Source organism: Triturus cristatus, chromosome 7, assembly GCF_964204655.1.
Source record: "Triturus cristatus chromosome 7, aTriCri1.1, whole genome shotgun sequence".
NCBI lineage: Eukaryota > Metazoa > Chordata > Amphibia > Caudata > Salamandridae > Triturus > Triturus cristatus.
Genome location: NC_140590.1, coordinates 1,518,572,926 through 1,518,585,368, shown reverse-complemented (window position 1 = coordinate 1,518,585,368; position 12,443 = coordinate 1,518,572,926). Strand labels below are relative to the sequence as shown.

The following is a 12,443-nucleotide window of genomic DNA, read 5'->3' as shown; positions in this document are numbered from 1 at the left end:
CGAGCAGTGGTTTCTCCCATTTACATATTGCTGTCTTAAAGAGCATACAGACGTTTTTCTCACAGGTGCGAACTGTGACCACAATGGCAGTCATTCATTACTATGCAAGAATTTCCAACTGCATGACACTTCTAAACTTACAGCCCCCAATCTTGCCTGCTTTCTTGAAAGCACGCCAACTCCCACAATCACCCAACATTCACACAGCTTTCTAACGGCAGTTATCTGCTCCTCAATAACATGCACTCCTACGGAATGTGAGGTGGCATACCGTATGTCCTTACTGTTTCAAACCAAGTGACTTCCTGTAGCAATGTCTACTCCCACCCACACAAACTAACTCCCAAACTTCAACTTGGCCTTGAATCCCTACTTTGCAAAAAGATGTCATTAAACTAACCAACTAAAGCGCTTTTCTTCACAACAGAAGTTCTGCAATTTTTTTTATCACCTGCAGTAAAATACAGTCCCTTTTAAATTCGAACCTCCCATTACACTTTGTGAATTGTTACCCAATTTTCAACACATCTCACACTCAAGGTCTGGCACACTTTTTTAATACGGTCTCCTCCGGCCTTCTCATAGCCTTTCGAACTGTTTTTCGTATAATACCACACTTCATTTATTCGATCATCTCTGGAATAACAGGAATAGTTCCCAAAATTCTCGCTCTCTTTACGGCCATCCTACTACTATTTTTGCTTGTAAAAATGACTGCGCTCCCTGTGGTAACAAGCATCTCCGTCAGAATACGCCTCTACGCGAAGCTACATCAATACCGTGAAAAAACAACTTTTCGGCTGCCTGCCTCTATCTATTATCGGAGCCAGCTACAACATGGCATTTATTTACACATATACAATCTGCGTGAAACTATCTTTCTATCTCAAAACTTGCCAATTCAACTGGCGAATGGATGTATGCCTTGCCAACATCCCAACAATCGCTCCCGATATCCAGCAGGTAATGGAGTATCTTGAAATCCATGAACTCGATTGTTCAGGCAGTAGAGCAATGGTGGATGCAACGCAAAAAGGTATCGTGGAGGAATTGGATTTCCACGCAGCCGCGAAAGATCTACTGCAACGTACGACCTTTAACAACATCGCAGATTGCCTGCCAATTCAAATTGCCACTCCAACATTCGCTGAACATTACTGTCCCTTCGAAGATATGAATTGGATCGCTTCGCTTTTCTCACACGATGGCAACAATTGCCTCTTGGAACATTACGCATCTCAAGCCGCTGAAGAACGTCCGGACTGCAATCTTCAAGACTTGTAAGAAATTCACGTTCTTCTTGGATTGATTTTTACCAATTTTGAGTTTTTCCTTTACATTTTTTTAATACACTTCAATTGAACTATTTTCATATAATAACTTTCTAAGTATGCTCAGGCATTTGAACTCTGTTTTCATTATTGCCCCTTACATCTCCAGTCTAACAAGGGATGGGTGATGCATGACCTATCCAAATACACTATTTACTTGCTAAATTAGCCTAAACCTGATGCCCATTTTGAAACCATCTCTATTCTTTGTGCACACATCTCTCTGCCTGCCTGTTATCCACGAAACTCTTTCACACAAATTTACTCATCCTCAGCCTCTACTCACGAGCTAGCGATCAACATAAAAAAACACAACATTGTTTAGGAACTGTTGGCACAGTGTGCTAACCTACCTCTGTTTAGCTATTGTTTATGTCACATGGAACTGTTACATGTAATGTGGAATTCACTAATGCAGCAACTTCAGATTTGAATATAACAGAATCAGTTTGCCTCAGCTCGGTGCCTTAGCTCTTTGCACAAGATTTATTTTTTGAAAGAGCTGAAGACAATGTATGGTTTGACAAGAAGGGTACCTAATGTGCTTCTCAGAAGCACAATTTTGTGTTCCTCCTCAAAGTTCCGATGTGACTAGAACTATTACCAATTCTAACACACACCAGATTGAATCTACCGTACAAGAGATTGCTGAGTGTTCTACTGTTGATAATTTTGTGTTACAACAAAGGAGTACCAGGGTACCGAAGAAGTTTGATGACTACACTTTACAATTATTTTTTGTTTCTTTTCTTAAAGGATACATGTGCTAATCGTATCCTACCTTAATTTTCATTATAGAATTTCAAGTCATTCAAGTGTAATAAGTATTATGTCACATGGAACTGTAACATGTAATGTGGAATTCACTGATGCAAGAGCTTACGTTTGAATACAGCAGAACCGGTTGGAATTTGCCTCAACTGAATGCGTTACCTCTTGCACCAGTGGATCCATTTATGTCACTTAAATAAAGACACTCTTTATATAACTTTCAGACTCCATCGCTTTATTACACACAGTCACTTTCTTAGACACACCTGATTTCACCATTTCTCTTCTGTGGCATTGCAACATTCTGCATTATATTCTTCACGATTATTTCTTTATTCCTCCTTCCTATTACACACACACACTTTCCTAGACACACCTGATTTCACCATTGCTCTTCTGTGGCATTGCAACATTCTGCATTATATTCTTCACGATTATTTCTTTATTCCTGCTTCCGAAAACACTGCATTCGAGTCTTCAGAAAGTAGAGGTGAGTAGTTCGCTTCCCACGCCCTGTATCATATAAACGCATAATAACACCACTTACACAGACATGCTAAAGTGGCCAGTATCCTACAACGCCCACACACATCACTTTACAGCAGTCAGATCACGGCTTACGCTCACGGTTTCATCCCAGTCTTCAGACCAGTACCAGTGAGTAGTTTGCTTCCCACTCCCGCTATACTCTAAACGCATACCAACACCACCTGCACAGCTATACTACAGCGGCCAGTATACCACAGCGCCCAGACCACATCAGTTTACACCACTCAGCTCACGGTTTAGGTGCATGCTTTCATCCCTGAGTGTACCGGCACCTCACCTCAGCAGCATCTCACTCTGCGCAAAACAGTACTTTCACACCGGTAGGAATAAATACTTCAGCACATCAGTTTACAGCACTCAGCTCATGGTTTAGGCGCATGCTTTCATCCCCGAGTGTACCGGTACCTCACCTCAGCACCCTCTCACTCTTGGCAAAACAACGCTTTCACACAGGTAGGACTAAATACTTTGCTTCACACTCCCTGTATAGCACACCCTAAACACCCCACAGACGTTACAGTGCTCCTACCCTGCCCTTTCCTACTTTTTTCACCCTTTTCCCCCTTACTTGTTTCAATGGAATCACAAAATGGTGGCCAACACTTCCTAGTTGCAACCGCTCGCACCGCTCACAGCCAATAAGCAGCAAGCTCGTGCTCGTAACGCCTAGGCCAATCAGATGGCAGAATTCCCAGAGATTGATATCTGTACATTTCGATATTTCTCCAAAACTACTGAACGGATTTACACCAAATAAACAAAAGCGTGCTTTCTAAGCCTAGACCCTTCTCCCTGCCAAATTTGGGGCAATTCCGTTCACCCATTCGACCTGTTGCCTTGTCTAAAGTTTCCTATGGAAATTAACATGGAGAAACCATGTTTTGGGACCCCCCTTTTTTCTCACCCCCCCTTGACAAATCACCCCCAAGCCTCCCACATAGGAGCTGATATGAACAAAGAATTTGTTTAGAAAATTTCATGAAGATTCATCAAACGACGCCAAAGTTATAAGCAAAACAAAAAATGCTCTTCCTATGGAAACTTGGTCCTAACTATAACTACCTACTAATTATTTGTTCATATCAGCTCCTATGTTGAAAGATTGGGGGTGAGTCATCAAGGGGGGGCCGAGAAAAAAGGGGGGTCCCAAAACGTGTTTTCTAAATGTTAATTTCTATAGGAAACTTTAGACAAGGCTACAGGTCGAACGAGTGAACAGAATTACCCCAAATTTGGCTGGGAGAAGGGTCTTGGTCTAGAAAGCACGTTTATGTTTATTTGGTGTAAATCTGTTCAGCAGTTTTTGAGAAATATTGACATTTACAGATATCTATATTTGGATATTCTGCCATCTGATTGGCTGAGGCGTTACGAGCACGAGCTTGCTGTTTAATGGTTGGGAGCGCTGCGAGCGGTTGCAACTAGGAAGTGTTGGCTGCCATTTTGTGATTCTGTCGAAGTGAGTAGGCGGAAAAAAGGGGGAAAAAGTAGGAAAGAGGAGGGTAGGACCACTGTAACCTCTGTGAGGTGTTTAGGGTGTGCTATAGAGGGGGTGTGAAGCAAACTACTCATACCTACCGGTCTGAAAGGGCTGGGTACAGAAATTAAGTGAAGTATTGCGTACAGTCTGATGCTGCTAAGGTGAGCTGCTGCGGGAGTCGGGGATGAAAGCGTGAGCTTAAACTGTGTGTCTTATGGTGTGAAGTCATCTGCCCTGGCCGCTGCAGCACACCTGTGGAAGTAGTGTCAGCATGTGTTTACACCTACTAGGACAAACTACTGACTCCTACTGGTTTGAAAGTCCTGGGGTACGGAAAATATGTGAGGTATTGTCTAGAGTCTCATGGTGCTAAGCTGAGGTGCTGCCGGAGTCGGGGATGAAAGCGTGAGTCCAAACTATGTGTCATATGCTGTGAAGTCATGTGCTTTGGCCGCTGTGCCACATCTGTCAAGTAGTGTCAGCATGTAGTTATTCCTACTCGGAGGAACTTTTGTTTCGAACATTGTAACTTGTGTATGGTGCTTAGGGGGTGTTATACAGGGAGTGCGTAGGTAAATCTGTGCGTATCAAATCAATACGGTATTTATAAAGCGCAAACTACTCACCCGTATGGGTCTGAAGGCCCTCGAGGTCGGCGTGGAAATTATGCGAGCTATTAAGTGAGCTATTGCCCAGAGTCACATGGTTCTGAGCAGAGGTGTCCAAAGGTGTCCTTCAGAAGCATTTCCAAACCTACCCCAGTCAATGTGCCTAGGTCATTTACACCACAATGCACAATCATGAGGTCAGGGTGTGGAAGATTCAAAGAGGTTTTAACCAAAGGTAGCAATTGGTTCCACTTCAATCTTCTCTGTGCAAACCATTTAATGTCCACGCTTTTGTAAACCTAGGTCTAAGTCAATACGTCTGTGTTCTGCATACCTCTTGCACCAGAAAATATAGCTATGTCCTACGAACCACACTAGCATTTTGAAGGTATGGCTGGAAGGTATAGAAAGATGTCTGTAGCCCGTGCAGTTCCTTGGTAGAATAAGAGATATGTTTAAAGATGGGGGAACTACTTTTTTTTGCCATACAAAACGATACGTGATTGGGAGATGAAAAGCATTCTTTTTTAAAAGTAGGGTGCACATTAGTTTTGTGAAAAAGCATCTTTGTGATTGGTTGAGAAAAAGCAGTTTCAACGTGGAGTACATTTCATAGGATAATATTTGCTCAACTCAACCACTCCTGCTACTTGCATTTGGAACGTTAAAGCAAAGGGTAAACCCAAAAATCGCTGGGACCTGGGTATTTAGACAGTATAAGGGAAAGATGGTCCCAGAATATATAAACTTTTTAGAGTTAACACAGAATCGATATCAAAGGATACAAAAAAATGATGTCAAAGTGTTATTTAATCACACGTTGGCAAGATACACATTTTTATAAATAGATTAGGCATTTGTCAAATAGTGCGGGGTGCCATGGGAAGGAAGGGGGTAGTGAATTCAGGTGAGGTAAAAGGGGGAAGTGACATATAAATTATATCAAACTGTCACAACTTAATTGTAAGGCAAAACAATTTTTAAGCCACAAAATCCAGACGAAGTTCATTAGTTTGAATATAGATTGTTTACAAAAACCATGTACAAAACAGAAGAACACAGTGTAAGTTACACTGTTGAGAGTACTGGCAATGTCATATTGTCGACGTTTCGACCCCAAGACATGGGTAGGTTAGTTGGCTCCTTACTAACGGGGTCTTCTTCAGGACAAGGGTGATGGTGTAACACGGAGGAATGGCACCTACAATGATATTAAGTCAGTATTACAAAAGAATTTCGGGTCCCACCAGGGAAAGTGAAAGGGACTCATTAAGGAAGTAATCGCTATATTTACCATATTCAAAGGTGGACATATAGTCAATGTTGACTTGGCGTCAAATGGCGCAGGGGCAGATAGGCTCCAATTGAGGGTGGGGTGAGTGACACCTACAAAGAATTATGAGGTGTCATTATAATGATCCACAAAATAAATAAAGGATTCATTGAAAATCGCAAAAAACCGGAGAGAGAGTGACTTACTCATTTATGATCAAAGTCGCACCGGAGAAATTAATACCTCCAAAGTCACACGGCGTGGCGCACCATCGGTGGGAAAAGTGAAATTAATCACAACGAAATTAAGCCTCTAAAAATAAAGTGAAAGAACGGCAATGTAAAAACACTTAAAACCCAAACCTAGAGGAAATACAGCGCAAGGGACAAGGTACCAAGAGCTATCATCAGCAAAAGAAAGTTCATTAGATTTGAGACTAACCAGCACACTCAACATGAGACCCACCAGATAAGCTACGGGTCGCAGTGGGAAAGGCAACAGCCAGAGATCTATACCCTTGTTTAAGGAGTAATATATTACGAATATGCAAGTAGGGTCATGTATACAGGTCGAGCCTCAATGAGGAAACCATTACTCAGAAGAGAAAGCGGATTGTCAAACAGAGAATATCGAGCAAGAGTATAAATTCACCATAAGCAAAGAAAAATGTGTACTTTTAAATCAAACTGAGTGCCAAAAATGCTAAACAGACTTAACCCTCGACCATTTAATCTTACACGGAATTAAATCGAACAGCTAAAAACCAACGTACAGGGGGAGAGCATCCCTTACCGTGGGCAGCAGCAGCAAAGGCTGTCCTCAGAGTTTGTGAACAAAGCACTAAATCAACACTGAGTGATCGTTAAAATAGAGAGGCCCGGGCCACATGACGTGCAGCACGGCGCAGACGCTAGATGCTTGCAGTCAAAATGTATTAGAAGAAAGACAACAGAGGTTGTTTTCTTCCGAATAGTTAAAGGATATTACATTAATACATTTCTAAAAAAAATACATTTCTAAAAGAAAGGGGGAGGTTGGGCCCGTGTAACTCAGGGATAATCAGGACAATTCTACACTTTTCTTGACAGTGGTTAGCCTTGTAAATACCACGTAATTAGTTAAATGCAGCCTGGATAAATACAATGCTGACAACGCGTCTATATTGCACATAATAGTTAGGCATAGAAAACGCACAAGCATAGCAGATGTACATTATTCAGGGAAAATCAAGTTGGAGACAATAAACATCAAACATTATGAAAACATGTTTAACATGTATATAGGCCGTGGACAGTGGCAAAGGTTCAGAAGGAAGTTCCTCATGACTCAATTAATAGATAGTAAAGGTAGTTATACACTTTTCATGACAATAGTTAGCGTTGTAAATACCACGTAAATGATTCTGGACAAATTAATGCAACCTGGATAAATACAATGCTAGCATCGCGTCTATATTGCACATAATGGCTAGGCATAGAAAAAGCACAAATGGAGCAGATGTACATTATTCAAGAACAAATCGAGTTGGAAACAGTGAACATCAAGCATTATGAAAACATGTATGACATGTATATGGGCCGATGACAGTGGCAAAGGTTCAGCAGGAAGTTCCACATTGCTCAAGTTAATGGAGTTAAAGAACTTAGAAAAAACACACAGACTTGGATGGTAATCCTTGAATGGGAAAGAATGCATTGGCTACATAGAAAACTATATACATGCATATACACATTAGTTATCATCAAATGCATCCGATGAACAACATAACAAATGCTCGTGAGATGACAATTATCATCAAGCTAGTCAGGGACAGATAAAGACCAACAGTCACCAAAAATGCCTAGTTGCTGAGAATGGCCAATTGTGCATTACTGGGATCTTGTTCATTCAAACCCATATTGATGGTATCAAAGCGGATCATCCATTTACATTCCCTAATCGTAAGGATAGAGGATATGTCACCTCCCCTGGGCCCCAAATTGGTTTTTTCTATCACAATCCACTGCATTTGGTCAGGGCTGTGTCCCAACTGGCTATAATGCTCAACTAGTGGTGCTCCAGTGACATGGCATCTTATTCTACTTTGGTGTTGCAATATTCTCACTTTGATCTTCTGCTGTGTTTGGCCAATATATAATTGGCCACATGGACATACGATCCCATAAATAACGTTGGTAGAATTACAGTTAGTATGGGAATGAAGCGTAACATTGTGATGTTTGTAAACAAAGTTTTTGGATTGGATTGTTGTTGAGCATGCTTTGCACGACCCACATTTGAAATGTCCTATCACAGGTGGTAGATTCCAAAGTGACTGGATGGTTGGTTCCACTGGATCCTCAAGGAAAGAATGGACGACATGGTCCTTAATACTCATCGCTTTTCTGAAGGAATGCATAGGTAGATTTGGTTGATTAATCTCAGTTGATACAAGGCTCCAGTGCTTGTTGATAATCTTTTTAACTGCATTGCTTCTGGTAGAAAATGTTGTGACACAAATCATTTTATTCTTGGCTGATGCTGCAGGTTCCTTGGCCGTGAGTAAGGTTTCCCGAGGATTGTACCAGGCTCTCTTCTGGGCCCTTTTGACCAAACGTTTGGGGTACCCCCTTGAAATTAGTCTGGCACTTAGGTCTTCGGACTCAATTAAGTAATCAGTTCTCTTAGTGCAGTTTCTGCGAATCCGCAAAAACTGTCCGACCGGAAGGTTGTCTCGCAGACCACGAGGGTGATAGCTGCTGTACCTGAGAATGATATATTATTGATTTGGAATGGCGACATAGCTCAACTCAATCTGTTCCACGAATGGCTTAACCAGTGCGACCATGATATTCAGTTTACCATCCAGTCTGACACTCAGGAGATACCATTCCTCGACCTAAAGATCTTCAGTGAAGATGATAAACTTTGCACTACCTTATACAGAAAACCCACTGAACGGAATTCCCTTCTCAGGTACAGCAGCTATCACCCTCGTGGTCTGCGAGACAACCTTCCGGTCGGACAGTTTTTGCGGATTCGCAGAAACTGCACTAAGAGAACTGATTACTTAATTGAGTCCGAAGACCTAAGTGCCAGACTAATTTCAAGGGGGTACCCCAAACGTTTGGTCAAAAGGGCCCAGAAGAGAGCCTGGTACAATCCTCGGGAAACCTTACTCACGGCCAAGGAACCTGCAGCATCAGCCAAGAATAAAATGATTTGTGTCACAACATTTTCTACCAGAAGCAATGCAGTTAAAAAGATTATCAACAAGCACTGGAGCCTTGTATCAACTGAGATTAATCAACCAAATCTACCTATGCATTCCTTCAGAAAAGCGATGAGTATTAAGGACCATGTCGTCCATTCTTTCCTTGAGGATCCAGTGGAACCAACCATCCAGTCACTTTGGAATCTACCACCTGTGATAGGACATTTCAAATGTGGGTCGTGCAAAGCATGCTCAACAACAATCCAATCCAAAAACTTTGTTTACAAACATCACAATGTTACGCTTCATTCCCATACTAACTGTAATTCTACCAACGTTATTTATGGGATCGTATGTCCATGTGGCCAATTATATATTGGCCAAACACAGCAGAAGATCAAAGTGAGAATATTGCAACACCAAAGTAGAATAAGATGCCATGTCACTGGAGCACCACTAGTTGAGCATTATAGCCAGTTGGGACACAGCCCTGACCAAATGCAGTGGATTGTGATAGAAAAAACCAATTTGGGGCCCAGGGGAGGTGACATATCCTCTATCCTTACGATTAGGGAATGTAAATGGATGATCCGCTTTGATACCATCAATATGGGTTTGAATGAACAAGATCCCAGTAATGCACAATTGGCCATTCTCAGCAACTAGGCATTTTTGGTGACTGTTGGTCTTTATCTGTCCCTGACTAGCTTGATGATAATTGTCATCTCACGAGCATTTGTTATGTTGTTCATCGGATGCATTTGATGATAACTAATGTGTATATGCATGTATATAGTTTTCTATGTAGCCAATGCATTCTTTCCCATTCAAGGATTACCATCCAAGTCTGTGTGTTTTTTCTAAGTTCTTTAACTCCATTAACTTGAGCAATGTGGAACTTCCTGCTGAACCTTTGCCACTGTCATCGGCCCATATACATGTCATACATGTTTTCATAATGCTTGATGTTCACTGTTTCCAACTCGATTTGTTCTTGAATAATGTACATCTGCTCCATTTGTGCTTTTTCTATGCCTAGCCATTATGTGCAATATAGACGCGATGCTAGCATTGTATTTATCCAGGTTGCATTAATTTGTCCAGAATCATTTACGTGGTATTTACAACGCTAACTATTGTCATGAAAAGTGTATAACTACCTTTACTATCTATTAATTGAGTCATGAGGAACTTCCTTCTGAACCTTTGCCACTGTCCACGGCCTATATACATGTTAAACATGTTTTCATAATGTTTGATGTTTATTGTCTCCAACTTGATTTTCCCTGAATAATGTACATCTGCTATGCTTGTGCGTTTTCTATGCCTAACTATTATGTGCAATATAGACGCGTTGTCAGCATTGTATTTATCCAGGCTGCATTTAACTAATTACGTGGTATTTACAAGGCTAACCACTGTCAAGAAAAGTGTAGAATTGTCCTGATTATCCCTGAGTTACACGGGCCCAACCTCCCCCTTTCTTTTAGAAATGTATTTTTTTTAGAAATGTATTAATGTAATATCCTTTAACTATTCGGAAGAAAACAACCTCTGTTGTCTTTCTTCTAATACATTTTGACTGCAAGCATCTAGCGTCTGCGCCGTGCTGCACGTCATGTGGCCCGGGCCTCTCTATTTTAACGATCACTCAGTGTTGATTTAGTGCTTTGTTCACAAACTCTGAGGACAGCCTTTGCTGCTGCTGCCCACGGTAAGGGATGCTCTCCCCCTGTACGTTGGTTTTTAGCTGTTCGATTTAATTCCGTGTAAGATTAAATGGTCGAGGGTTAAGTCTGTTTAGCATTTTTGGCACTCAGTTTGATTTAAAAGTACACATTTTTCTTTGCTTATGGTGAATTTATACTCTTGCTCGATATTCTCTGTTTGACAATCCGCTTTCTCTTCTGAGTAATGGTTTCCTCATTGAGGCTCGACCTGTATACATGACCCTACTTGCATATTCGTAATATATTACTCCTTAAACAAGGGTATAGATCTCTGGCTGTTGCCTTTCCCACTGCGACCCGTAGCTTATCTGGTGGGTCTCATGTTGAGTGTGCTGGTTAGTCTCAAATCTAATGAACTTTCTTTTGCTGATGATAGCTCTTGGTACCTTGTCCCTTGCGCTGTATTTCCTCTAGGTTTGGGTTTTAAGTGTTTTTACATTGCCGTTCTTTCACTTTATTTTTAGAGGCTTAATTTCGTTGTGATTAATTTCACTTTTCCCACCGATGGTGCGCCACGGCGTGTGACTTTGGAGGTATTAATTTCTCCGGTGCGACTTTGATCATAAATGAGTAAGTCACTCTCTCTCCGGTTTTTTGCGATTTTCAATGAATCCTTTATTTATTTTGTGGATCATTATAATGACACCTCATAATTCTTTGTAGGTGTCACTCACCCCACCCTCAATTGGAGCCTATCTGCCCCTGCGCCATTTGACGCCAAGTCAACATTGACTATATGTCCACCTTTGAATATGGTAAATATAGCGATTACTTCCTTAATGAGTCCCTTTCACTTTCCCTGGTGGGACCCGAAATTCTTTTGTAATACTGACTTAATATCATTGTAGGTGCCATTCCTCCGTGTTACACCATCACCCTTGTCCTGAAGAAGACCCCGTTAGTAAGGAGCCAACTAACCTACCCATGTCTTGGGGTCGAAACGTCGACAATATGACATTGCCAGTACTCTCAACAGTGTAACTTACACTGTGTTCTTCTGTTTTGTACATGGTTTTTGTAAACAATCTATATTCAAACTAATGAACTTCGTCTGGATTTTGTGGCTTAAAAATTGTTTTGCCTTACAATTAAGTTGTGACAGTTTGATATAATTTATATGTCACTTCCCCCTTTTACCTCACCTGAATTCACTACCCCCTTCCTTCCCATGGCACCCCGCACTATTTGACAAATGCCTAATCTATTTATAAAAATGTGTATCTTGCCAACGTGTGATTAAATAACACTTTGACATCATTTTTTTGTATCCTTTGATATCGATTCTGTGTTAACTCTAAAAAGTTTATATATTCTGGGACCATCTTTCCCTTATACTTGCATTTGGAAGGCACTGTTCAAACTTAAAACAATCGTGAACTTTTAACCTGCAGGTGCCATTAAATGTTTGAGAAAATGTTGGAAACAATTATCGTTAAGTTTAAAAAAATGTATGAACTTTTAACCTGTACGTGTTGTAGAATGTTCTAGAAAGTGTGTTGATAGAATAC

The 12,443-nt window shown here is 41.0% G+C and overlaps 2 long non-coding RNA genes across 2 annotated transcripts; one reads left to right on the top strand and one right to left on the bottom strand.

Moving 5' to 3' along the window:
- Nucleotides 1-5,531: 5,531 nt before the first annotated feature.
- Nucleotides 5,532-6,850, bottom strand: LOC146812279 (uncharacterized). The gene is made up of 4 exons (XR_014965893.1): nt 6,805-6,850; nt 6,219-6,324; nt 6,034-6,125; nt 5,532-5,940 (listed from the first exon to the last, which is right to left on the bottom strand). It is a non-coding gene; the product is annotated as an uncharacterized LOC146812279 (long non-coding RNA).
- A 3,947-nt stretch (nt 6,851-10,797) lies between these two features.
- On the top strand, nt 10,798-12,192 carry LOC146812278 (uncharacterized). The gene is made up of 4 exons (XR_014965892.1): nt 10,798-10,919; nt 11,400-11,505; nt 11,599-11,690; nt 11,784-12,192. It is a non-coding gene; the product is annotated as an uncharacterized LOC146812278 (long non-coding RNA).
- The last annotated feature ends 251 nt before the right edge of the window (nt 12,193-12,443 follow it).